Source organism: Mauremys mutica, chromosome 3, assembly GCF_020497125.1.
Source record: "Mauremys mutica isolate MM-2020 ecotype Southern chromosome 3, ASM2049712v1, whole genome shotgun sequence".
Taxonomy (NCBI): domain Eukaryota; kingdom Metazoa; phylum Chordata; order Testudines; family Geoemydidae; genus Mauremys; species Mauremys mutica.
This window is the reverse complement of record NC_059074.1, coordinates 93,829,509-93,856,650: the sequence shown is the minus strand read 5'-3', so window position 1 is coordinate 93,856,650 and position 27,142 is coordinate 93,829,509. Positions and strand designations below refer to the sequence as shown.

At 42.5% G+C, this 27,142-nt stretch overlaps 1 protein-coding gene across 1 annotated transcript in view; it reads right to left on the bottom strand.

Moving 5' to 3' along the window:
• The window catches only part of PKIB (cAMP-dependent protein kinase inhibitor beta), a 92,325-nt gene extending 65,937 nt beyond the window's left edge, over window positions 1–26,388 (bottom strand). Inside the window, exon 1 of the mRNA XM_045011006.1 lies at window positions 26,166–26,388. The gene's annotated coding sequence lies outside the window, so the exon portion shown is untranslated. The remainder of the gene's footprint in view (window positions 1–26,165) is intronic.
• Between the last annotated feature and the right edge of the window lie 754 nt (window positions 26,389–27,142).

Sequence of the window (27,142 nt, the reverse complement as noted above, 5' to 3'; positions counted from 1 at the left end):
GTTTGAATGTTCCCAGAAAAGCTCAGATGTGGATTGGCGTCTCCCAAAATTCATTGTCAGTTAAGTGTTTCTTGATCGGGCACTTCCTGAGAATAGTCCTTTCTCAAGAAGCTGACCAAATGCTTCACTGAGGTTACTTGGAATCAAATACATTTGAGATACAAGTACATAGCCCATATTCATAACTTCAAATATAAAAATGATACACACATGCAGCTAGCATAATTATAACCAGCAAATCATAACCTCTTCATAGACACCTCACATGACAACCTTCGTACACTATATGACCTTGCAACAATGATCTATACAGTTACAGTTCATGTCAATAACGTCACAGAGGCATTTCAATTTCAAGCATTTTTTAAACTTTCAGTTTTTTAATAAAACTGAGGAAATGTCAAAATGAAAAGATATTTCAAGTAAAAAAATTGAAATGTTTTTGTTTCAAAAATGTCAAAACAAAATGTTTTGACTGTTTGGGATTTTGTTTTTGTTTTTTGTGCAACACAAACAATTTGGCAAAACCAACAGGAATTCATGAAAAAACTGAGTTTCCCTTACTCTGCACTTTTCACCAGCAGAAAAATTTCACCCACCTCTATTCCAGGAAAACTTATGCACCTTTTTGGAAGCTCGTATTCTACATACGTGTGAGTTATAGCAATCAGTGCATAGACATCAGACCTGGTCATGTTGTAGTATTCCTTAGCTTAATTCTTAACCAGGGATACACTCCCCAGTAGCATCCATGCCTCTCAACTGTAGCAAGTTATAAGATACAATTGACCACTCTTTTTAGCCCCTCTGTCCCACACAAACCTGCTATTCTCTCACTGAAACTGTACCAAAGAATTTCTATTCAATGCCATTAGGCTTCCTCTATACCCATACTAACTGAGGTTAGCACTTTTTTCACACCATTTTGAGAAGGTACTTGTACCTTTGACCAAGTGATCCCACGCTATCAGAGATCAGGGTCTGGAGTTTCTCAAAGAAACATGTAGCAGTTTTTGCCTTCACTAAGGCAATGGTTACCATTGCCAACGGACTGAAATGCAGCAATGTTTATTTGACATGGATAATAAAAATCAAGCCAATACAAAGGTGAAGCAGAATAAAACCTAATAGTATGGATACCGAGTCACAGCCTAACTAGCCAGGCCATATATTCTGGTGACAATCTATTGCTCAAGTAGGATTCAAAGTCTTACATCTTAGCAAAGTCTGTCCTCCTTTCCAATGCCATGCTAGTACAATAGGTTGCAGCACCTTTTCCCCCATGTTCAGTCTCTCTCTTCTAACAGCACAGACCTCCAATAAACATCCTTCTATATTTAACACTAACACAAGTTCTCCAAGTTACACTTTGGGATGTAATGAGCATTGTCATGGTTTTACCCTCACTTGAAACTGGGGGGTTTCAAAGTGAGGACCAGCATGTATTCCCCCACCCTAAAATCCTAGGGTAGGTCTCCTTTTCGCTGCCACCAGTCAGGTTAAAGTGTCTGACACACTGCCTGTCCCCCAACTTTCCCTGGGGAACACAGATTCAATGTCCCTGAATCTCTACACACAGGGAAGCAGCCCACTTCCCCCCTCCCTCTCTCCTAGCCACTCTGGAGAGATATACACCGAGTCAAATCCTTGACTCAACACAAAGAGGGACTCACTTCCCCCTCCCCTTCCCTTGAATCTTCACAAGAGAAGAAATTAACCAAGTCCAAAGAAAAGAATTTATTAAAGAATAAAAAGAAAATAACTGTCTCTGTGATCCAAGATAGAACAGGGTCTAAACTTATCAATCTCTTGAGAGAATCCCCCCTCCTTTCTTTCTCAGTAAAAGCAAAGTAACAGCAAACAAGAATAAAGAATTTCCTTTAGCAAACACACAATTGCAAATGTAGAAATCAAATTAAAAGACTAATTTGCCTTTCTAATTAATACTCACTATTAAATAGTAGAAACTACTCCAGGAGAACTTGGAGACATGACTGACCTCTCTTAGATCCAAAGAGAGCTCTCTAACAAAGAACACAGACAAAGGCTTCCCTCCACAGAGATTTGAAAAAAACTTGTCTCTGATTGGTCCTCTGGTCAGGTGGTCATCAGGTACTGCATGTTAACCCTTTCCAGGGAAAAGAGACCTTAACCCTGATCTGTTTATTTATGACAAGCATATCAATATTTGGTCATATCAAAGAGTTCTTTAAACTCTACCAATTGCCACTGTTACCTTATGCATCATCTGACCAACATCTCCTTTTTATGAAGAGTTTAGTTTCAAATGTCATTTATGTCTCACCTCAGCCTAAATTGCCGAACTCTCTGACTTTTTATACACACAGTTAAACAACTGGCTATTATTTATATATCAAATCATCAGATGCACAGGTATATAAATTATTGACATCAGAAATATTGAATGAGGAAAGAGATTACAGAAAATTTCATTCACACTAGAGAAAAGCATTAATATAAACTACATCCTCATGGTAATGCTTTTACTGTTACATCTTTGAGTGTTGGAGAGTTGGGAGCTACAAAAAAAAAGATTTCTTAATTCCCACCAGGACCAGTAGAAATCCTCATAGTTGAATTAGACAGGGGCTAGAAGTGGAACTTTTTAAACACTCTTTCCTCACTATTGTTGATTTAGGTAAAAAGGAACCTAGATTTAAAAAAAAAAAACAGACCACATTTTGGCTTTTCAAAACCAAAATCTAAACTGATATGTTTTTTTAAATGCTCATTGACTCTTCTGGAACAATAAATATAAGATCACAAAGTTTTGGACAGTTAAGTCTCAAGGGAGAAGTATAGAAATTAGGTCAGGGCATAGAACTGATCATGTACAAAGGGCCTACTTCAGCTCTTACAGTTCAGAATGTATTTCTGAAGAATTTACAATTAAATCTCCCAATGAGTTCATCAGCATCAAGCATTTTTAAATGGGCTTTTTTTTGTGTAAGCCTCATCTTTTTTTTTCCACAGATCCCTCTAGTGATAAAAATATTGAATTCTGAGGTATGAAATTTGACTAACTTCTACATTTTATCACAGCTTAAGGTATGGGCTACTTTAAATTCACTAAGATGACAACTACCAATTTATATAACAGAACAGCATTAAAAGGAGGATGTCAGCTCATGTGAACTTTCAAAATAAATGTCTGAACAAACTGTGCACTTTTTTAAAAAGCTTTAAAAGCTTTGGTTCACCAGTTACCAACATTTTGAAAGACAGACAGACTCCAAAATGATTTCTTCTTTCTTTGTGAAATATAATTTAGTGGTTTTTACAAAGACTGGCCCATTGACCAATTAGTTCATCAATATAGTAAATACATTAGGAGTTCACTCAGAATATATAACAACATTTCCATAATTATGTTAGCTTTTCATATTTAGAAGCATGAGCTGTTTTATGCAAATCAAATCAGGTGACTGACAGTTTTCTTGTGAATACTCTACATCAGTGGTTCTCAAAGCCAGTCCGCCGCTCGCTCAGGGAAAGCCCCTGGCGGGCCGGGCCAGTTTGTTTACCTGCCACATCCACAGGTTCAGCCGATCATGGCTCCCACTGGCCACGGTTCGCTGTTCCAGGCCAATGGGGGCTGCGGGAATGGCGGCCTGTACATCCCTCAGCCCGCGCCACTTCCCGCAGCCCCCATTGGCCTGGAACAGCGAACTGCGGCCAGTGAGAGCCACAATCTGTGGCCAGTGGGAGCCGCAGTCAGCCAAGCCGGCAGACACGGCAGGTAAACAAACCGACCAGGCCCGCCAGGGGCTTTCCCTGAACAAGCGGCTGACCGGCTTTGAGAACCACTGCTCTACATTGTTTTATAATTGCAAGGGTTTTTATAATACTCAGTTACAAACATTAATTCTTCATTGCAATATTTTTTGGTACTTACCACTGAAAGAAATGCTGAAGAGTCCTGGTTCCATACATGATACATCAACAAATATAGAAATTGGACAGACTCATCATCCACTAATTTTGTCTTTTCATATGTAAGAGAATGCAATTCAATTCCAAGGGGGGGAATCAATCCTAGCTGATGTTCTCTCTGAGTGTTTCCTCTAGGGCTCCATTCTGTGAGGCACGGAGTGCTTCTGGTAAGGAGTTTAAGAACCCCCATTCCCAGTTAAGTCAATGGCATTTGAGGCACTCACAGCACAGAAGGATCAAGCACTTAGGCCCCAATCATGCCTAAGTGCACAGGAGTCCAACAACGTGGAACAGTTTGCAGGATAGGGGCCTTGATTTGCAATGACCAATGGATGCTCTTTAATGTTTTTTTTTTAAATGTACGTAAGACTTTATATACTAAGAGCTATTATACCATTATATATTTGCATGGTCCCTAAATGCTATGGTATCAGAATATAACTTCCATTAATGTTGAAGGGAGATTTGTGCATAGGTTGAATCTAGTGGATGGTCCTTAGTTTTTATTTAATAATAATACTTAGCACTTAAATAGTGTTTTTAAGTCTTCAAAGAGCTTTATAGTCTAACTCATTAACCTTCCTTACTCTTTTGTGATTGAGGAAGGTAAGCATGACCAACCCCATTTTATAGATGGGGAAAATGAGGAAAACAGCTTCAATGATGTGGACCAGGTCATGTCCTTTTGTACCGTTCTAGTTCTAGCCAGAAAATCACAAGGAAAATGACATCCACTATTTATTCTGCCATTCTATACTTGAGTGTATTTTCAAAATGGCAGCCAAATTGTTAGTATTTTTCTCTGTCTGCTAAGAACTGTGCTCTAGGTTGTCCACTGTGACTTGTCCAGTACTTACTAGATAAACTTGAAGAAATTAATATTGTTTTATATATTACGATACATGATTATCTTAAAATTAGAGTCAATTCCATTGGCATGTTAATGGAGCATTCTTTCAAAAAGAGACTAATAAAACATTATGTGAAGCACTGTACAGACACCTCCTGTTCAATTATACACCTTTGTTGGAAATGGGGAAACCTTTTTTAGGAAATGTAAGTCATAATGCAAGCAAAACACCAACGGGAAGAAATAATGAGAAAAAAGACAGCTCTATTTTATAGCATTACTGTGTAGGACTTTCATAGACTCTAGAGACCCTCAAATATAAAAGGTCTGTAGATTGAACAGTACTTTTTAGAAGATTAAAGGAAAGAAAAAAGGGAGGAGGATGGCAAGACACAGAGTTACTTGCTGGGCAATGTCTCAGTGAGGGGAGTGATATGACACACAGACTTTCAGAGGGAAGCTGAAACTCAGAGGTAACAAGCTGGGAGAAGGCCCAATAGCCTTCAGGTGAGGAACTTTTTACTGTGAAGCACTGTGGAGTAGAGTCACTCTCTACTTTGTAACAAAGGCTCTGTCCTATTTTTTGTTATCATATCTAACCAGATGTATTTACTTGCAATTGTCATTTGATAGTTTTCTCTTTGTAGTCTACCCCAGGACAAATATGTTTTGCTTTTGTTTAAGATAATTGGAACTGACTGTATATGCTCTTCCATTGAGGACAACTGCTGATAGGCATCCCACAGAGGCACCCCACTTGACTTCTGACCTTAACAGAGCAGGAGCAGGAGCAAAGTTACTGTTTGGCCATTTGATCAAAGGTCAGGAAATTGTGAGGGAGCTAACAGTGTGAGCCTGAGGAGAGCTGAAACATCAAAGAGGCAAGAGGCCTGGTTACAGGTGCCCTTTGGGAGATGTGTTTCTTTGTTGTTCTACCTGCTCGTGTTTTTCATGGACCTGATCCAACACCCATTTAAGTCAATGAGAGTCTTCCTAGTGACATCACCTGTCTTTGGATCAGGCCTCCTAGGCACAAATCAGATCAAAATTTTTTCTCAAGAGAGCTGCAATACCTAGTCTCAATGGGGTGAGACAAGAACAGAATTCTCAGTTTTTCAGGGCTTTAAACAAAACCCTGAATTTCTCTCTCTCTCCCTCACACACACACACTCACACAGTAAGATAGAACTCCAATCACAGAAGTATATGCTCTATGTAACAAGTAAATCAGTGTCTAAAGAATAAGAAAGCAAGACAATTGCTTCAGACGGTAAAAGGATCATGTAACACCTTCTACCCTGTACTGAGACACAGATGATTCAGCTGAGCGAGGAAGCATACGAAGGCCATTATTCAGATAAGAAGCGCAGAATTCATATATTACACTCACCAGGCTCTAATCTAGCAATGTTGACTCACCTCATTACTTTACTTACCTTCTCTCACTTAGATAATTTCTTTAATAAATATAGGGAGATTGTAGAAGAGAGCAGACTTTCCTGAGCCAGCTGCCATTGTTAAAAGTTTACCATTCAGTTCCTAAGAACATACGAATGGCCACACTGGGTCAGACCAAAGGTCCACCTAACCCAGTATCCTGTCTTCCGACAGTGGCCAATGCCAGGTGCCCCAGAGGGAATGAACGGAACAGGTAATCATCAAGTGATCCATCCCCTGTCACCCATTCCCAGTTTCTGGCAAACAGAGGCTAGGGACATCATTGCTGACCACCTTTGATGGACCTATCCTCCATGAATATATCTAGTGGTTTTTTTTAACTCTGTTATAGTCTTGGCCTTCACAACATTCTCTGGCAAGGAGTTCCAGAGGTTGACTGTGATTTGTGTGAAAAAATACTTTGTTTGTTTTAAACCTGCTGCCTATTAATTTCATTTGGTGACCCCTAGTTCTTGTGTTATGAGAAGGAGCAAATAACACTTCCTTAATTATTTTCTCCACACCAGTCATGATTTTATAGACCTCAATCATATCTCCCATTAGTTGTCTCTTTTCCAAGCTGAAAAGTCCCAGTCTTATTAATCTCTCCTCATATGGCAGCCATCCCATACCCCTAATCATTTTTGTTGCCTTTTTCTACTTCCAATATATCTTTTTTGAGATGGACTCACTTAGATCACTACTTTATATGATGGATGGGGACAGATTTTATATGCACATGTGGGCTAATCCTCAGAGATGCTGATCACTCACATCCTCCATTTAAGTTATAAGAGCTTTATAGTTCTCGGCAATCCAGGGAGGGCGGGGAATTAAGTCACTAATAGATATGAATTATATAGAACAATGTGTAAACTGTCCTTTATGTAAGGATTAAAATGTATCAGAACAGAAAAATTAACTACTAATTCTAATTAGGTTCTTTCTTAGAGACGTAGTGTCACAGGATGCACCATTCACCACCAGACTGGTGTCTCTTCCTGGAACTCTGGAGATTTGCTTGAGGCCAACACCCCCTGTCCACAGTTGGCACACCATCACTCTGTCCACCTGCAGCTCCTCCCACAGCCTCAAGAACCACAGCATACTCTTCATGGCTCAGCCCCCCAGCCACATAGCTGTCAGTGTTCCCCCCTCCTGCAGGAGGTTTAGCTCCTCAATACTCCTCAATACTCATAGGCACTCTTCCCTCTCACTGCCTCTGTGCCACTCAACCACTGGCTGGTAGGGGAACCTGGGCCCACGCTCTTTTCCAGATTTCCAGGGACCCTCAGCTCAGCAATCTGGGCCTTCTTTCTCTGGTCTCACTGCTCTATCCCTGGGCTTCTTCCTATTGCTGGTTCCCCTTGTCTTCCTGGGCCTACCAGTTCCTAAAAGCCTCCTCTCTTTTCCCAGGGAGTGACTGTCATCTGCAGTCTCCACTCACTCCTCTCTTTCTCCTGGAAATGTCTGACTTTTTCTAGCAGCCTCCTTCTCTTTTCAGCTCCTGAGCTCTATAGGCCCCGCCTATTCCTGCCCAGGTGAGCCTCCTTAATCTGCTGCCTATTGGGCTAATTGGCCCATCTGGGTAAGTGTGGGATAGTCACCCCATCACACACAGCATATTCAATGAAATGTTTTATTTTGTCCTGATCCAATGTTAATATTCTTCACCATTCAGAGGAATAGCCTGCAGCCCACATCAATACAAGAACATTCCCATAGTAACTGAGAGATGTGTATTGTTGCTTGTTTTTTTATTAAACTCACTCTCTTTCAGAATTCTGACTTTTCCAGCACACAAATGATGAGTCTCAGATAAAGAAATTCCTGTAATGTACACAGAACAAAGCCTCACCTTCAAATTCTTTTAAACTTCTAAACCTCTTTAAGGCAAACAGCCATGAGTGAGACCTAGTCTACACTACAGAGCTAGGTTGATGTAAGGCAGCTTACATCAACCTAACTCTGTAAACAGCTACACTAAAATGTCGCTCCCACCGATGTAACTCACCCAACTCCACCTCTGCAAGAGGCGTAGCACTTGAATCGATGTAGTTAGGTTGACTCAGTGTCGGTGTAGACACTGCATTGCTTACATTGATTGTTGCTGCCTTTCAGAACCTGTCCCAGGTTAAATCAGTTAAATCAGTGCAAGCGCTCCTAGTGAGGATATGCACTGCCAGGGTTGTAGTGTGGATATGCAAAAGCAAATTAATTACTGTGATGGCTGTATGTCAACATAACTTAGGCTGACTTAATTTTGTAGTGTAGACTTGCCCTGAGAAGTTTCAAGCTAATGATGGGAGGGAAATGAGTGGGTGGACAGAAGCAGCACCTGCTTACTAATGCAAAAGCTTTGTTTTACCACTCAGAGAACACATGTACAATTACCTACCTAGGAGCCCCTGGGCACTCCAGCTATTTCACAATACAGAGAAGAGCTTTTGCCTGATGTTTACATAAGTGTGACCACATCTATAATAGAAGTAATCACTCTTCATGGAGGCAGCCTTAAATCCTAATAGTATTAGTGAAGAACTATACTTTCTCTGGAGACTTCATTAGCATGAGCTTTCACTATACTTGAGCTCTCCTGAGAAGTCATTTAAAGACTGTGTTAAGAGTAAAGAACATGAAAGTTGCTCTTACTGAATTTTTTAAATTTGCTCTTCCCAGAGAAGAAAAAATCACTTGTCAGATATTTAAAAACCACTAACCTTGTGCAGAAGTCCCTTTTTTAAAACCTAGACAATATTCTATTATAGTCTGTGTTCCTGATGATGGGGGAAGTGAAAGGATTAGCTTTTCTATTCTGAACATCTAATGTAAATATTTGATTGTGCTAACACTTCAGCAAAAAATATTTTTATGAAACCTTCACATTTTCCTAACACTGCATCTTGCCTTCAGGAACACTCTTAATCTAACAACGGCTATAGTTTACAGAATACAATTGTGACAGCCTGGACACAGCAGGTACAGTAAAAGCACATTTGATATCACACAAACAAGACCATATTTAATATAATTTATATTAGTGAATGTGACCCAGAGACCACTTCATGCCAAATGGCAGAGGGAACAAGGGGTACATGGGGTTTTACAGGGATCCCTGGGTCAGAAATTTGGTGAAGGATTATGCATAAATTGGCACTTGAGGTCTCTACAGAGAACTAGTAGCCCACTGGTTATCATAATCATTGCAAAATGTATGTGCAGATAATATTTAAGGAGTTATTTATTTATGCTAAAAAACTATCTTCTTAAAGCCTTAGGGTATGTCTACACTACGAAATTACTCCGATTTTACAGAAGTCAATTTTTGGGAACAGATTGTATAAAGTCAAGTACATGAGTCCCCACTAAGCACATTAATTCAGTGGTGTGCATCCATAGTACCGTGGCAAGCTTCGACTTTCAGAGCGGTGCACTGTGGTAGCTATCCCACAGTTCCCGCAGTCCCCACTGCCCACTGGAATTCTGGGTTGAGCTCCCAATGACTGATGGGGCCAAAAATTTGTCACAGGTGGTTATGGGTAAATGTCATCAGTCAACCCTCCCTCTGTGAAAGCAACAGCAAACAATCATTTTGTGCCCTTTTCCCTGGATTGCCCGAGCAGATGCCATAGCATGGCAAGCATGGAGCCCATTCAACCTTTTTTCACTGTCACCGTATCTCTACTGTACGCTGCTGACAAGAGTAATGAGGACATGGACACAGACTTATCTCAAAGCACGGGCCCCAGCAATGTGGACATCAAGGTGTTAATGGGGCAGGTTCATGCCGTGGAATGCCAATTCCAGGCCCAGGAAACAAGCACAGACTGGTGGGACCGCATAGTGTTGCAGGTCTGGGATAATTCCCAGTGACTCTGAAACTTTCGCATGCGTAAGGGCACTTTCATGGAACTTTGTGACTTGCTTTCCCCTGCTCTGAACCACAAGAATACCAAGATGAGGGCAACCCTTACAGTTCACAAGCAAGTGGCAATAGCCCTCTGGAAGCTTGCAACGCCAGACAGTCAGGAATCAATTTGGAGTGGGCAAATCTACTGTGGGGGTTGCTGTTATGCAAGTAGCTAACGCAATCACTGAGCTGCTGCTATCAAAGGTAGTGACTCTGGGAAATGTGCAGGTCATAGTAGATGGCTTTGCTGCAATGGGATTCCCTAATTGTGGTGGGGCGATAGATGGAACCCATATCCCTGTCTTGGCACCGGACCACCAAGGCAGCCAGTACATAAACTGAAAGGGGTACTTTTCAATGGTGCTGCAAGCACTGGTGGATCACAAGGGACGTTTCACAACATCAACGTGGGATGGCCGGGAAAAGTACATGACACTCGTGTCTTCAGGAACTCTGGTCTGTTTAAACGGCTGCAGGAAGGGATTTACTTCCCAGACCAGAAAATAACTGTTGGGGATGTTGAAATGCCTATAGTTATCCTTGGGGACCCAGCCTACCCCTTAATACCCTGGTTCATGAAGACGTACACAGGCACCCTGGACTGTAGTAAGGAGCTGTTCAATTGTAGGCTGAGCAAGTGCAGAATGGTGGTAGAGTGTGCATTTGGATGTTTGAAGGGTCGCTGGCGCAATTTACTGACTCACTGAGACCTCAGCTAAACCAGTATTCCCATTGTTATTGCTGCTTGCTGTGTGCTCCACAATGTCTGTGAGAGTAAAGGGGAGACATTTATGGCAGGGTGGAAGGTTGAGGCAAATCGTCTGGTGGCCGATTGCGCGCAGCCAGACACCAGGGCAATTAGAAGAGCACATCAGGAAGCCCTGCACATCAGAGAAGCTTTGAAAACCAGTTTCATGACTGGCCAGGGTACCATGTGACAGTTCTATTTGTTTCTCCTTGATGAAAACCCACTCCCACCTTGGTTGACTCTAAAATTACCTGTAAGCAAACTGCTCTCCCTCCTTCGATCACAGATTGGAAATAAAGTCACTATCATTTAAAAACATGTATTCTTTATTAATTGATTATAAAAATAGGGAGATAACTCACAAGGTAGCCCGGGTGGGGTGGGGGATGAGGGAAGGAAGAGGCAACTTCAATACTTGTTGAATGACAGCCTTCTGTCCACTGGGCTGGAGTGGTTGGGTGCCTTGAGCCTCCTCCCCAAACCCCCGCGTTCTTGGGCATCTGGGTGAGGAGGCGGCTATGGAACATGGAGAGGAGGGAGGGTGGTTAAACAGGGGCTGCAGCAGCAGTCTCTCCAGCTGACGGCCCCTGAACCTCCACCAGATGCCGCATCATGTCCGTTTGTTCCCGCAGTAGCCCCAGCGTTGCTTCGTGCATCTTCTGATCTTCCTGCCACCACCTCTCCTCATGTTCACTGACCGCTTTCCTGTCCTGTGCTATTGTGTCCCTCCATCCTTTCTGCTGAGCTCTTTCTGTGCAGGTGGCCTGCATGAGCTCAGAGAACATTTCATTGCGCATGCATTTTTTTGCCACCTTATCTGAAATAGCCTTTGGGATGGAGGAGGGAGGCTTAAAATATTTACAGCTGCAGGAGGAAAAAAAAGAGAGAAGTATTTAAAGAGATACATTTTACAGTGAACAACACTATTCACATTTAATAACACATGTGATTTTGGTACAAGGTCATTTTTTGCATCTTATACTGAGTGCCTGCGACTTTGGTGTTTAGACATCAAACACTCCAGGCAACAGAATTCGGCTTCCAGGCGGCCATGGTAAGCCATAGTCTTTCAGCTTCTGCAACCTTCATATCAGCAGCGCTCTCCTTTCCCATACCAAGCAAAGCCCATTGAGTTGTCCATTTAGGGCTGTGGTTTTCGTGTTAACGTGCAGCAGCAGCAACCAAACTAATCCTCCCCCCCATCTTTTTCTCTGGGATGACCGCTTTAACCCTCCCCGCACTGCATAGCTGGTATCAGGGAAGATCCCTGATAGCCAAATGGGAACAGCTCAGTACCAATGCCCCCCCACACACACACACCGCTTGGCTAACAGGGGGGAGGATTTTTTTTCAGCCACAGGCAAACAGCCCAGTAGGAATGGCCACCTATGAATGTCCCCTTACTTAAATTCACATATTTCAACCAGGTTACCATGAATGATATCACTCTCCTGAGGATAACACAGAGAGATAAAGAATGGATGTTGCTTGAATGCCAGCAAACACCAGGACCATATGCTGCCAGGCTTTGTCATGCAATGATACTAGATTACTTGCTACTAGCAGGGTGTGGTAAAGTGTCCTACCATGGAGGACGGAATAAGGCTGCTCTCCCCAGAAACTTTCTGCAAAGGCTTTTAGAGTACCTCCAGGAGAGCTTCATGGAGATGTCCCTGGAGGATTTCTGCTCCATCCCCAGACACATTAACAGACTTTTCCAGTAGCTGTACTGGCCACGAATGCATCCCAAGTCCTCAGGGCAAATTAATCATTAAAAATGCTTGCTTTTAAACCTTGTTTTATATTTACAAAGGTACACTCACCAGTGGTCCCTTCTACGGCTTCATGGTCCGGGATACCACCTTGGGAGGATTGGGAGGGTATTTCAGTCAGGGTGAGGAAAAGATCCTGGCTGTTGGGGAGAATGGTGTGCTCTGTGGTCTCCTCAACCTCCTCCTCCTCCTCCTCATTTTCCCCGTCCGCAAAATCCTCAGGCATGGTGACTGAGAGTACCCCATCATCAGAGTCCACGGACAGGGGTGAGGTAGTGGTGGCGGCCCCCCCTAGAATTGCCTGCAGCTTAGCGTAGAAGTGGCATGTCTGCAGCTCTGTCTTGGAGCGTCCATTTGATTCTTTGGCTTTCTGGTACACTTGTCTAAGTTCCTTAAGTTTCATGTGGCACTGTGTTGAGTCCCTGTTGTGGCCTCTGTCCATCCTGGCCTTGGAGATTTTTTCAAATGTTTTGGCATTCCGTCTTTTGGAATGGAGTTCTGATAGCACAGATTCATCTCCCCTTACAGCGATCAGATCCAGTAGCTCCCGTACGGTCCATGCTGGTGCTCTTTTTTGATTCTCGAACTGCATGGTCACCTGCGCTGATCAGCTTTCCACGCTGGGCAAACAGGAAATGAAATTCAAAAGTTCGCGGGGCTTTTCCTGTCTACCTGGCCAGTGCATCTGAGTTCAGATTGCTGTCCAGAGTGGTCACAGTAGTGCACTATGGAATAGCTCCCAGAGGCCAATACTATTGAATTGCATCCACACTAACCCTAATTCGAACCAGCAAAGTCAATTTCAGCACTACTGCCCTCATCAGGGAGGAGTACAGAAATCGATTTTAAGAGCCCTTTATGTCGACAAAAATGGCTTAGTTGTGTGGACAGGTGTAGGGTTAATTTAATTTAATGCTGCTAAATTTGACCTACCGTATTTTCCGGCGTATAAGGCGACTGGGCGTATAAGACGACCCCCTAATTTTCCAGTTAAAACATAGGTTTTGGCCTATACTCGCTGTATAAGACGACCCCCCCTTCCGAGGGAGGGAGCCCAGAGCCTTTTAAATCCCAGCCGCGGCGGGGAGTCAGAGGGCTCTGGGCTGCCCACTGCGGCGGGGAGCACAGAGCCTTTTAAATCCCAGCCGTGGCCGGGAATCAGAGGGCTCTGGGCTGCCCGCTGCGGCGGGGAGCCCAGAGCCTTTTAAATCCCAGCTGCGGCCGGGAATCAGAGGGCTCTGGGCTGCCCGCTGCGGCGGGGAGCCCAGAGCCTTTTAAATCCCAGCCGCGGCAGGGAGTCAGAGGGCTCTGGGCTGCCCGCTGTGGCGGGGAGCACAGAGCCTTTTAAATCCCAGCCGCGGCCGGGAATCAGAGGGCTCTGGGCTGCCCGCTGCGGCGGGGAGCACAGAGCCTTTTAAATCCCAGCCGCGGCCGGGATTCAGAGGGCTCTGAGCTGCCCGCTGCGGCGGGGAGCCCAGAGCCTTTTAAATCCCAGCCGCGGCCGGGAATCAGAGGGCTCTGGGCTGCCCGCTGCAGCGGGGAGCCCAGAGCCTTTTAAATCCCAGCCGCGGCCGGGAATCAGAGGGCTCTGGGCCTGCTCGGATTGGCTGAGTCAGAGAGGCTGGCTATTACAACCTTTGCCAATCTGAGCAGGCTTTGTATGCATTAATAGAATACACCGCTTGCCGGGATTGGCTCAGCGCGGTACATACAGTATCAGCACAGGGACGTTCTGTATGTAGCCGAAGCTACAGTATGTTTATACCTGGCATATAAAACGACCCCCGATTTTTGGGGGTTGTTTTTTAGTATAAAAAGTCGTCTTATACGCTGGAAAATATGGTAAACTCACAGTGTAGACCAGGCCTTAGAGTTAAGGTGGATCACCAGGAGGTGACATACCTCAGAAATGTTCCTTTCAGGCAGGAGGTAGCAGATAACTATCTGCCTGTCTGGTCATGTGTGTATTGTATGCCTCTCAATGGAGGCCTATTTTCATACTAAGTCAGGGGCAGAATGAAAGACTGAAATCTACAACAAAGAAAATTTACAGGTTGAAACATACAGCAGGAGGGTGTCCTGTTCATGAATAAATTACAAATTATTGTTCTGGCATATCCTAGAGTGCAAGGAAATACACAAAATCCTTCACCTAGGAGGCAAGCTGACAGAGTACAAGTGTCATGAAAGGAGGGTCACAGCCAACCTGGCTGTTAAGCACTGCAAGGATTTGGGGTGGGCAATACTCTAAGACATGATAAAATCTTGTCAATTAAGTTTAGGTTCCAGATTAAGTTTATATGTAACCGTTTGTTTCTAGTACTTCTTCCATTACTCGAGTCTTTGCACTTTGTTAAATAAATGTATTCTTATTTCATTGTAAACAGACCTAAGTGCAGTGTGAGTTAAGTTAAGCAGAGCGGTGATCTGAGGTGGAGCTGGTAAGCTGGCGTGTACTGCTTCTTTGCGAGCAGCAGATAGGTGAATACTGTGAGTGTCCAGTGGATCGGGGAGATGCAGGCTCAAGAGATGGGGTGTACCAATCACTAACCTGTAGAGTGGCAGCAGGCCCTACGAGGCCTAGAGAGAAGTGTTTGTGTTGCCTGTGGCCAGTAAAGTTGGGAAGACCCAAACTAAGGATACACACAAGGCTCCCTCATGCTAAGGGCAGATGGTAACGAGGTGCATCACAACTCTGGATACCCCTGGAAAACATCACAGTAAACTCTATAGAGCAGGGGCTGTCATTTACTAACTCTTTGTACAGTGTCTCTCTAGCAAAATGGGGCCCCACCTGGTTGAGATACCTAGGTGGTATGGCAATATAAAATGTTAAATATCAAATATTATTAAAAGTTCTATCATCTATCTTCATTTACTCTAGAGAGAAAGAATCCCTCCCCTCATTTTTTATATTTCAGCCACATCTGACAATTGTAATCTAGTGGTAGGACAGCAATTTTGCAGAGGACTAGCACTGAACTTATACTCCAGCAAACTGGATCTTCTCTGGAGAAAAATCCATCATGTTTTACAGAGAAAAAATTGGTAATGGAAGAGCCAGAGTTCCAGGATTGTGGACTCTAGTCACCAGCCCGAGACTCTGCTTCAGGAATGGAGTTATGTTCCAAGGTCTAACCAGGGCTCCTGGAGATGCAATAAATAGCTAATCTTAGGTGCCAACTCAGCTTCTGTAGATGTTCAATCTATATGTATGACCTGGTGAGAGAAGAGCGGGCAGGCTAAAATGTGGGCAGGCTTACTCTGAGTAGTACCTGCAAATTACAGATGACATAATTTCTTTTGGTTCCAGTTATTTTTGCTTCTTTTATTTAACAGTTCCAAAAACTAAATGTGGTGCAACAAAATATTATTTTGTTTATCTGAATTTATTTAAAAACAAAACACCTATCCACAGATTTGCAGGCACAAGTACAGTACATTTATTTACAGTAACTCGCAAGAAGGACCAATGTCCTCCATCCCCCTACATGGGAGTAATCTGAATATGGGACAATATGACTGGATAAGTGACTAGTTGTCCAAGGCCAAATAATGAACCAGGAATAGAATTTAGGTGGTCCTTGTTCCTATTCACTCTAGAAACTGTACTGAACTGCTTTCTAATATTACATGCTACGTTTTTAAATATACCAGTACTTCAATTTAGCCTCTAATTTTACAGGTGTCATTTTGTACTGTATTTAACTGAAAGAAAATGTGAGAGGCTTTATCAGCCTACCTGATTTGTGGGAGTGAACATGCTGATATCTAATTCTTATAATTGTGCCCAAAAATAATTGCACAGACAAAAGCAGCTTTCAAAATGAGAACTAACATTGTAGTTGGCACTAGGAATAAAACTAAATAAATACAAGTAACAAAAATTAATTTCTGTAAACCCTCAAAACAAGAAGCGATTTAAAAGCCAAACAACAACAGTGTTGGGAGATACTCATCTTATTTTTTGTTGCATTTCTTCCACCAAATAGGACTTTCACTGTATGTCATATATTAGTTGCTGGAAGAAATGGTATTAGAAATTCAGCACTATTTACAGCAATAATCAGTGTGTATTTTATTCCTCAACCCCTGAGCTGTTCCTCCAGCCAGAATGGCACAGAAGTTTTATAAGGCAGACTCAAAATCGCTTAGCTTAGGGCTTGTCTTTACTGCACGCTAAATCGGTGCTGCTGCAATCGATTTAGCAGGGTCGATTTAGCAGATCAGGTGAAGACACAATTGTTATATCCTTGGGGCAGCCGGTGTAGGAAGCAATCACTTGAGGCCAGAGAGCAGGCAGCTAACCAAAACCTCCATTTTATTTACATATATACAGAGAGCACCTCAGCCGGTTGAAACCGGTTGAGCTAACCCATAATAATCTAACTCGGTTGCCATAGCAACAAAACCATGACAACCAAATACACAACAACAATAAATTGATGTGAGCACTCTGTCGACTTCAGTAATCCAGCTCAATGAGAGGCGGAAAAGTTATGTTGGTGGGAAAGCATCTCCTGCTGCATAGCCAGGGCCGGCTCCAGACCCCAGCGCGCCAAGCGCGCGCTTGGGACGGCGTCCCGCGGGAGGGCAGCAGGCGGCTCCAGTGGACCTCCCGCAGGCATGCCTGTGGAGGGTCCGCTGGTCCCGCAGCTCCGGTGGACCTCCCGCAGACGTGCCTGTGGAGGGTCCGCTGGTCCCGCGGCTCTGGTGGAGCATCCGCAGGCATGCCTGCGGGAGGTCCACCGGAGCCGTGGGACCAGCGGACCCTCCGCAGGCACGTCTGCGGGAGGTCCACCGGAGCCGCGGGACCGGCGACCACCAGAGCGCCCCCCACGGCGTGCCGCTATACTTGGGGCAGCGCAAATCCTAGAGCCACCCCTGTTCATAGCGCAGTGTAGACCCCCATGGCCAGCACATCCCTCGGCCCGCGCTGCTTCCCGCAGCCCCATTGGCCTGCAGCAGTGAACCGCAGCCAGTGGGAGCCAAGATCAGTCGAACTTGCAGATGCGGCAGGTAAACAAACCAGCCCGGCCCACCAGGGGCTTTCCCTGAACAAGCAGCAGACTGGCTTTGAGAACCACTAGTGTAACTTACATTGACTTAAGTGTAGACAAAGGAGAGAAGCCTTCAACATACCAGCTATATCCTGGATGAAAATGAACTACTATAAGATTGTTTAAAATCTGATCATATCATCTGCCAGCTAAGTACAAAGCTATTTCACAGCTGGTTAAGTCCTAGGGACCATAAATACATCCCTAAGATATTGCCAGGCAATATCCAGCCTTTACTGTGTACCACTGAGGAAACCCCAGCTGAGTTCTAAACACTATTTTCAGAGCTACATGCCCGATCAAAAGCCCAATTTCTATATATATTCTTCCCCCTTTCTCCTGCTGCCTTTCCTGCTCAGCTCTAAACTACTATGAGCAGTCACTGGACACAGGAATCCTTTTCACAACAACATACCTTTTAAGTTCTCCAAATAGTTACGGACCTAATCCCACAATTCCTATTCAATGGAAATTCCCATTGACGTCAGTAGGAGTTTTAGCTGAGCATGGACTGTACGATTCAGCCTTGTTAACTGTACTTACTAATTGCTTATAATATGTGCACAGCACAGTACATATTGCCAAAGAACCAAAGCTAGATTGTTGCAAAGGACGAAGACTATAATTACAGGCTCATTTTAATGTTAATCTTTCCTGGTTCATAAAGCAATATTAAAACACACTTATTAATGAGGATAAAATATTTCACATCTGCTAAAGGCTGCAATTCTGTCTGAGCAGATATGATTTAGTGAAGAAAACCTAAATATCCACAGGCCCTATTTCCCTACCACAGGACTGAATACTGATAGCAAAGAGAGCTTAAGATGCACTTAAATGGTGCATTGGCTCCATGCAGAGAGGTGAATTTCATGATGGTGTGATATGAAGATTTCATTGGCACTCATTTAGTATCAGCTGAATAACTCAAATCATGGCTTTATCCCTTTTAAGCAATATGGTCATCGCAAGTTCATTCAGTACCACATCATCAGGTATTCTCTGTAACGTATATGAATATACGCATATACAAATATATTCCAAATGAAACCTTTCTAGCAAGCATATAAGTGGTTTCCTTTTCTGAACTTTCATTATGTCACAGCAAATATTTATATCTCTGTCTCAAACTCATTCACATCCAAGTGTTCCACCACAGCCACCACCTATGTTCCCAGCATGCAAACTAAGATTTACTTCCTCTTTGATTTCAGCCATACACATTTTCATTTTTAGTATGCAGTTCCTTATCTTATCCAATAAGTTCCATCATACCAACACTGCTAAATGATTTGAATTCACAAATAATGTAAAATGATATAGCACTCTAGCAGGGCTATATGGTGGCACAAATTAACTCTCTTTATGTCTCTGTGCAGACTTGGATCTGGATGCTTAGGCAAAACCAGATGCTATGTACCCATTATTCCTCTCCCCTCACTCCTGGAGCAGATGGGCAAGGAGTGGGAAGGGAAGGAGTGGCACCTTGGCTCTGCATCCCCAATACACTGGCCAGCAGAGATGGGATACAGAGGGGGCAAAGATTTGCTGTTGGCACAGGTAAGCAGCAAATACTGTCCCACTGGATTAAGGAAGGAACAGAGAGAGAATTGTGGATCCCTGAGCCATGATTTCTCCCCTGGGATTCTCCTAAGGCAATGCAGCAACGTGCCACACCCTGCTGTGGGCTGTGTCTTTGTAGCATGATCTGGTACTGAATTACAAGTGTCCATCAGATCATCGAGGAAAGATCTGTAGTATATAGATTATACTCTCATATCCAAAGACATTTCCTTTGCATATGCTCAGCACTCACCATGTTTGACAAGCTATGTGGAACAACCCTGATTGATGGTGAACTCAGATGTCTTCGCTAGCATCAGTCTGCCCAAGTTCCATTTTCAGAATCTGCTCTTGATGTATGCATTTTAGATTCATTCGTGCTTGATTTAAAAGGAAGTCATCTGCTTTAGTTCATAAAAACATTGACTTGCTTCTTTTATACCTTCTTCTAAGTAGTGAATGCAGAGTATCTCTACTGTACTAATTGACCAGACAACTGTCAGAAGATCCAACTAGTTAAAAAGGAGGAAAAAATTTGGCTACAGCTATCTAAGTACAAGAAGATGAAACAGAACAAATGGTTATATGTGTGCATATTCTTCTTATAGTCCACTCAAAATAGTTTTAATAAGTGGGCCTGATTCTCCCCTCATTATTGTAACACTAGTGTCAGAGGAGAATAAGGTCAAGTTTAATTATTGTACAAGCACAGCTGGTACTTTGAGTATTTAGTGAACAAACACAGATGTTAATATTTAAATCATTTTTAATGCCTGTTAAGAAAAGCTTAATGCACTTTTGGTGCAGATCCATATTTTTAAAAAATGGCCTCTATTATATATGAAAAATAATTTACTATAGATCATACACAGAGAGAGAGAGAGAAGGCAAGTTCAGATGACATATATTCTACTATATTAAAGAAATTAGCAAATGAACTTACTATCCCAGTGATACTCAGACCTCTGTGGTTCTGAAGCCAAATTAGTGATCAACATTACCCAAAAGAGCCAGGAGTAGTGTGAATTTATTGTTGCATTTTACTATAGTACTATATATTCATATTTAAACAGTATGACAGGGGAAACATTTAATTTATATATTATTCTCACAGCAAAATGACTAACCAAGTATTATGTTATCAACTACAATTATCATGACAGAAATCTTAATGTTATTTAAAGCATGCTTACTCAGAATTATGGGTTATCCATACTTCAAATGATGATACTTCCAGTGCTGCAAACTGAGATTCAGCTTTCAACAACCCAAGCTGATACATCTGACAAAAAATACTCCAAACACAAGTATTGACTCGGAGGGGGAAGTATTGAAGGCAGTAATGATAAAAGAAATGATGATAGCAGAGACTAAATAAAAGGGATTACCTTTTAAAAGTCAACATTTATCTGCAGTTATTACACGGTGGCAAATGAGATACCACAGTTATTTCCTATTCAAAATATAGGGAAATGTTATGTTCTCATAAATAACACTGAGCGGTAACTGTTGATGAATGTTGACTTTCTGACCACAGTAAATAAGAGATAATAAAACAGTTAATCCAACTTTGGCCACCCATCCACGGAAGTATCAAATCAAGTAAGTAATAGGCCCCCTCTGGGAGCCTGTGGTACAACTGCACCTGGAACATGGTGTTCATTTCTTGGAATCTCATTGTTATGATAATTCTGGCAAACTGGAGTGCTAAAATGACTACTGGGGACAGGAGGCATAACCAAACTCTACAAATCTTTGATGACACTGAACTCGAAGGAAGGGAAGATTGAGCAAAAGAAAAAAAAAGTAGCATAACTAGGAGTGATGGGATGAAATTAACCAAAGGAAAACTTAAACAGGAAAGATTTTTAAAAGAAAGCTATTAGCTTGTTGAGTAATCTTCAAGAGAGGTTTCTTCATCTGTTTAAAGCTAGACTGTACCAAACATTATTTGACCAGCTGTGTTTAGTAAGCAAATTGATTTGTGAAAATTTTCACAAATAAATTGTCATGTTTGGTTTGCTATGATCCTTGGAGGGTCATTTGATTAGTTGTCCAAATACTCATTGCTAACCACCACATACTCATGAAAATACAAATTCAAGTAGTTTCACAAATTTTAGCACAAATGTTCATTTATCCAAATATTTATGCTGGAAGGGTTTTGTTTGTTTGTTTATTTTTGTGTGCTTGGTGTTGGTCTCCCATTTAATAATCCAGGGAATAGAATACCACCATATGATTTAGACGACCATTCACAAAACATCAGTATTGAACACCAAACAGTAGAAGCAATCAGTTCACAAATACTCTGTAGGATGAAAATCACTGAGCACAACAATTTACTTTTGAATGGTGTATATATAGGGCCTAGAATGGGCTAGTACCTATTGGGCATGCCTGCATTTATTTCATGTCGCCTTCTTGTTCTCCAGAATCTAAGATTACTTTTTTTTAAAAAAGAAAATGTCTAGCAGAGAGAGCCTCAGAAACATGACCTGAATCTCACTGATGTTATGACCTCTGCCTACATTTGCAAAAACTGAAACAATAAGTCTAAGAGGTATGACCTGCCCTATTCATTTCAATGGGTGCTAACTCCATTGCCCCATACTAATACTTTAAAAATATACATTGTTAACTATTTCACTGTTCCTCAAATCATGTTAAAAAAGGGGGGTGGGGCAGCTGGAAAAAGGTTCCTGTTAGGAAGATCTTCACAATCTACTCTGTGACAGCTCATTGTGCCATGGGTGAGAGAGTTGGAAAGTTACTGTCATTTTTTTGCCCTCTCCATCCACCCTCATCAAGGATTCATACCTAAGGAGACTCAGCCAAGAGGAGCCAAACCCAGAGAGACCTGCAGAGTCCCTGGGTGTATTTGGGTTCCAGTGAGGGCAAGCCATGCCCAAGGAGCATAGAAAGCATGCATAATAATATTTTGAACATCTCCACCATCTACTATGGGAAGTATCTCTTGTGGGCAGAGATTACAAGAATACATATAGCTTTGCTTTTTAATAACTGATCCCTGAGCACAAACATTTATGAAAATCAGACTTGCTCATGAATGATTCATTAACCAAACGTGGGGTTCAAATCTTGTTTGAAATAGATAATTATACTAGTCTATCAATAAATGGACATTAGGGGACATTTTCGTACTGACAGGCAGATAACTAGATGACCTAACAGGTCTTTTCTATGTTTGGATTCTATGGTTCACATCAATATCTTTCTTTGAGTTTGTCTGGATTTCTTAAAGATCATTTCTGTTTTTATAGCACATCAGAGTGAAACAGTATAACCTGCATGAACTTGTAACTGCTGTGACATGATTAAACTTAAACTGGATTGGTATGCATATTCCAACCTACATGGAATAGAAAGCATAAGATTAAAACTTTCATTTTTATGGTGCACTAAAGGATTGGGTTTTGGAAATTACTTGCATCTTTCTGGGAGTGTTTTAATTTAGGTTTTTTGGTTTTTTTAAATGAGCTTTCATCAGTTATGATGCAGCATTTCATAATCAACAGAATATAGACAGACACTGTAGTGAATTATTTCACCATTTAAAAAGGGATATTAGCAATTCTAATTAAAAAACTGGATCAGCTTGAACCCCAAGGTATCTGCAATGAACAGAAGTAAACAAGAAATAATCCTTATTTTATCTCTGCTTTTGGGATTTCTGATCTGCTCAAACACTTCATCAATATTTTTTTGTTAGCAGCAAAAGGCTTTGAAGACATAAGTCAAGGCACAGATCTTCATATTCCTAGATCCTATACTGATACTGCTAAACTCAAAAGGGAATTTATTCTCTGCTCGGATTGTTGGAACAATTAGCATTGTCTACAGACTGAAAATTGAGTTAGTAGGGATGGCTGGAAAATAAAAATTCTATTTCATGAAAACTTTGAGGTTTCAACATCTTTCATTCTGCATTGGAATGAAATCTAGACCTTTTGAAATTTTTCACAACAACCACCACTCACACAAAAGAGACAGATACTTAATAGCCCAGTGATTAGGTAACACATCTAGGATGTAGGAGATCCAGGTTTAAGTCCACGCTTGGGCTCATTTGGAATAGGACTCAAATGTGTGTCTCCCAGGTGAGAAGGAGCTTCTCTCTCTCTCTCTGCTTTTTACTAGAATTTCAATTGTAGAGCTGAGAAACCTTCTGTTTTCACAAAAAGTTGCAGTTTCCACAAATCAGCATTTCTGACAAAAAATACTTTATTGAAAAATTCCTGACTATCTGTAAGAGTTAAAACCGTCTTAGAATTACCAAGGTCTATTATTTTTATTATATTTTAAAATAAATCTATGGGAACTGAATGTGTCTATAGATACTGGATATACAGTACAGTGTATTGTAGCTCATTTACATGCCAGCTGCATGTTAGGTGACCAGAAGAATAAATGGATTTTGCATGTTTTCTTATTCCTTCTTTTTAGAAAAACTCTTATTTTCTGTCCAGAAGCCAGGGTGGTGGTGGTGGTGGTGTTTTAAACATTTGCGGGAAGGAACCATCATAACTGATCCAGGGAAAGTTTCTCTTACTGCAGTTACTTTGTTACCATTAGAAAGGAGAGGAAATTTATGTTAACATTTGAACATTTTCTACTTGATCAATAGACCAAGATATAAAGAAATCTCTTTCAATCACAGATAGCTGAAATGTTAAGATATATTTTATCCCATTTTCCAGGATTGTTGTTTGCATAAAAAATGCATGTTGATTTAATCTATATAGCATCACTGTTCATGACACAATAGTTCTGGACTTCTAGGATCAAATGTATTGTTCAGAGATTTATTTTAATTCATGTTATTGTATTATATTCAAATAAAGCAGAACAAATAATATTTCTTGTTTACTTTCCCATATTTACATAACTGAAAACTGACTAACTTCAGAACTAAATTTGGTAAAGGATTAGAACATAATAGCTTTGGAGCACTTCTGACCATTTTTGCATGGGGAAATGTATTATATCTGATTGAGAAAGAATCTAAGGTACTTACGACCCTTATTAATCTAATATCCAAACATCTCAAAACCTTTAATGAATATAGCCTCACAGCACCCTTCCTCAGAAAGGAAAAGACTGCTAGTCCTCCTTTACTGATGAGGCACTGAAGCACAAAAAGACTCTAAGTGACTTGCCCAAAGTCACCCTGAAAGACTAGGGTGCCTTGAACCCAGGTATTCAGAGTCCCTGGCCAGCCCCCTAAACACTGGACCATCAGCACCTATTTTAGAACCAACTGAGTCACCCTTCCCCACTGCTTGAAGGGTAACTTTTTTCATGCCACCTTTCAAAAGAATTTTTAATTATATGAACCCAGCCTACATGTGTGCTAGCGCCTAAAAGGATGGTAATAACTGTTGCAATCTTTTGATTCAATGATCTGTGAACCATGATGGATTTAGGCAATAATCAGTTGTCTGGAAAATCCACTTTTTAGTGAAAGAATAGAGAATCTGAGCCATTAGGTGAATAAAATATATGTTGTTAACGCTACATGAGCAGGCAAGTAGTATTCCCCTCCCTCTAGTAAACTGTAACACTTTCTTTCAAACCATTGTTTCCTGTGCTCTCAATTTCCATACACATTTATTGATTTCCTGGGTATGCTGTTGACTCAAGAGCTCAAGAGCCCATTCACTACAGCTTTTAGAGATTTTGTTTTAATGGTAACTAGGGCTATATAACATACTTCCTTAAAGCACTTTGTCACAGAATGTATCTGCTTAGAATATTGATTTTTATTTATTTATTTCTTTTAATAAAGAAACAATTCGGTCTAAAAACCTGTGGTGCCCTTTTTCTACTCTAAGGCCTGTGGGAAGTTCTATTCGAAATAGGGTCTCAGCTCCCAGAGTCAGCCTGATGTAGACTTGTGAAAATCTTACTGTTATTTCAGCGTGAGGAGGGAGCTGTCCCCGTGGGCACGTTTTAGAGCCAAGAGAATAATTCCCGCAAATGCCAGTTAGGCCAAGGAATAATCCTGGCAGCGGAGTTTGTGGGATTTTTACAGATATCGAATGAAAAGAATCAAACAGAAAGCACGTGGCTGGCTGTGAACACAAGAGTGCACCGCTCTGAGCTCCTTCTCAGCCTCTCTTCGTCGTTCCGGGATCAGCAGAAAACATCTAATCAGCGATGGGGGAAGAGGAGGGGTATCAGGTCCTCTCCTCCGATGTAAATTATCCGGTAGCACAACACAATCTGGGACCACACCAGCAGGCAACAGTACTCCCCGGGTCCCTTCCCAGCACTTACCTACCTGCCTGCCTTCCAGGCTAGGGAAGGAAGCATCTGCCCCCCGGCTCCGGAGGAGCTCAGTGCCTGCTTTAATTGTTCCCCGTTTCAGTCCCGTGTGGGGAGCCACAGCTGCGCCGGACTTCAGCACTTCCCCCCAGGGCGACTTTTCTTCAGCTGGCACTGAACAAACCTGCCCGGCAACGAACCCCAAGTGCCACGCTGGGCAGGAGAGAGACACTCCCGAGCTGGGGGCCGCCAGGGCATCCCCCGCTGTGAAACAGAGCGCCCCAAAATATGGATTTGCGTTGAAATCACCGGCTAGGGAGGCAGGCAGGAGGGCAGGGGTGGGAGGGAGGTGGATGTCAGCACTCCGCGGGCAGGATTATGAAGAATCAAAGTATTTTTTAAAAAAATCCACGACTCCCAACAGCTCAGCTGATGGGAAAGCTCAGTTACACGGCACCAGGTGATAACAGACTGTAGTGGTGGGTTTTAAGGGCGCGCTAAATGCAAATCTGAACCCACCACGCAGCAGACCTTAAAACCTGGGGAACTTTGGCTTGTCCCAAGCAGAAGCCCCTGTACTCACCAGTCACTCGGTGGAGCAGAGGCACACAGATGAGCTCGCAGCGGCGATCGGAGTTTCCCTGCTTTGCCCCCTTCCTGCCTGACAGCCTCAGGCTTGCAGCCTTCCCAGTCCAAGGAGGGCACCGCGCAGCTAACAATCAGGGAGGAGCAGCTCACACTCCTGTGCCAGCTGGAGAAATGAGCATCGACGCGGAGGGAGGGAGCTACGGGGATGCACCCGCTCTCTCTCTCTCTGGCTTCTTTGGAGATCCCACTAAAGCGCTCCAGTTAGTGCCCGGGCGAGAGAATTATACACCCTCCCCTTAACCCTTAAGACAGCGGCGAAGTCAGAGCACAGGCCGTACCCATACAGCATGTATCAAGAGGTGGCAGCAGCCAGCGGTCCGGGGCTTTCTTGTCGGCTCTGACAGTTTCATTCAATCTGCCCTCTCTGCCCCACCCCCAGTATGTTATTAAATCCCAGAGGCGGAGCTGGTGCTGGAATGTTTGAATTCCTGTGCCTCTAGGTGACAATGGGAAACTACAGAAGGTAGTGATTAAATAGACCAGGAAAAGGTAAAGAGCTGGACCCGCAGGCAGCCTGGAGCATGAGTGCCCCCCCGCGCCCCAAATGGATCTGACCCAGAGATCCTGCCTGAGCCGTCCAATTTTTGGCCCTCACACTCCAAATTCCATGGCATGAATAGAGAATAAGTTTAGCCATTCCTAACACACACACACACACACACACACACACACCTCTCTGACTCTGGTGTAGACAAAAAAAAAACGCACCATAAAAACCTGGATCAATTTTTGGCCCCTTCCACAAACCAAAGTGTATGGTACATTATTAAAGAACACAAGTGCTGCTGCACCTTGCATTAGTGGGAAAATGTTGACCCTGGTGCATTTCCACCCAATAGCACTGCACTGGGAAAATATACCCGTTACTTGGATCCATCGCCTTTTTAATTTCAGTTCACGACATTCCACAGT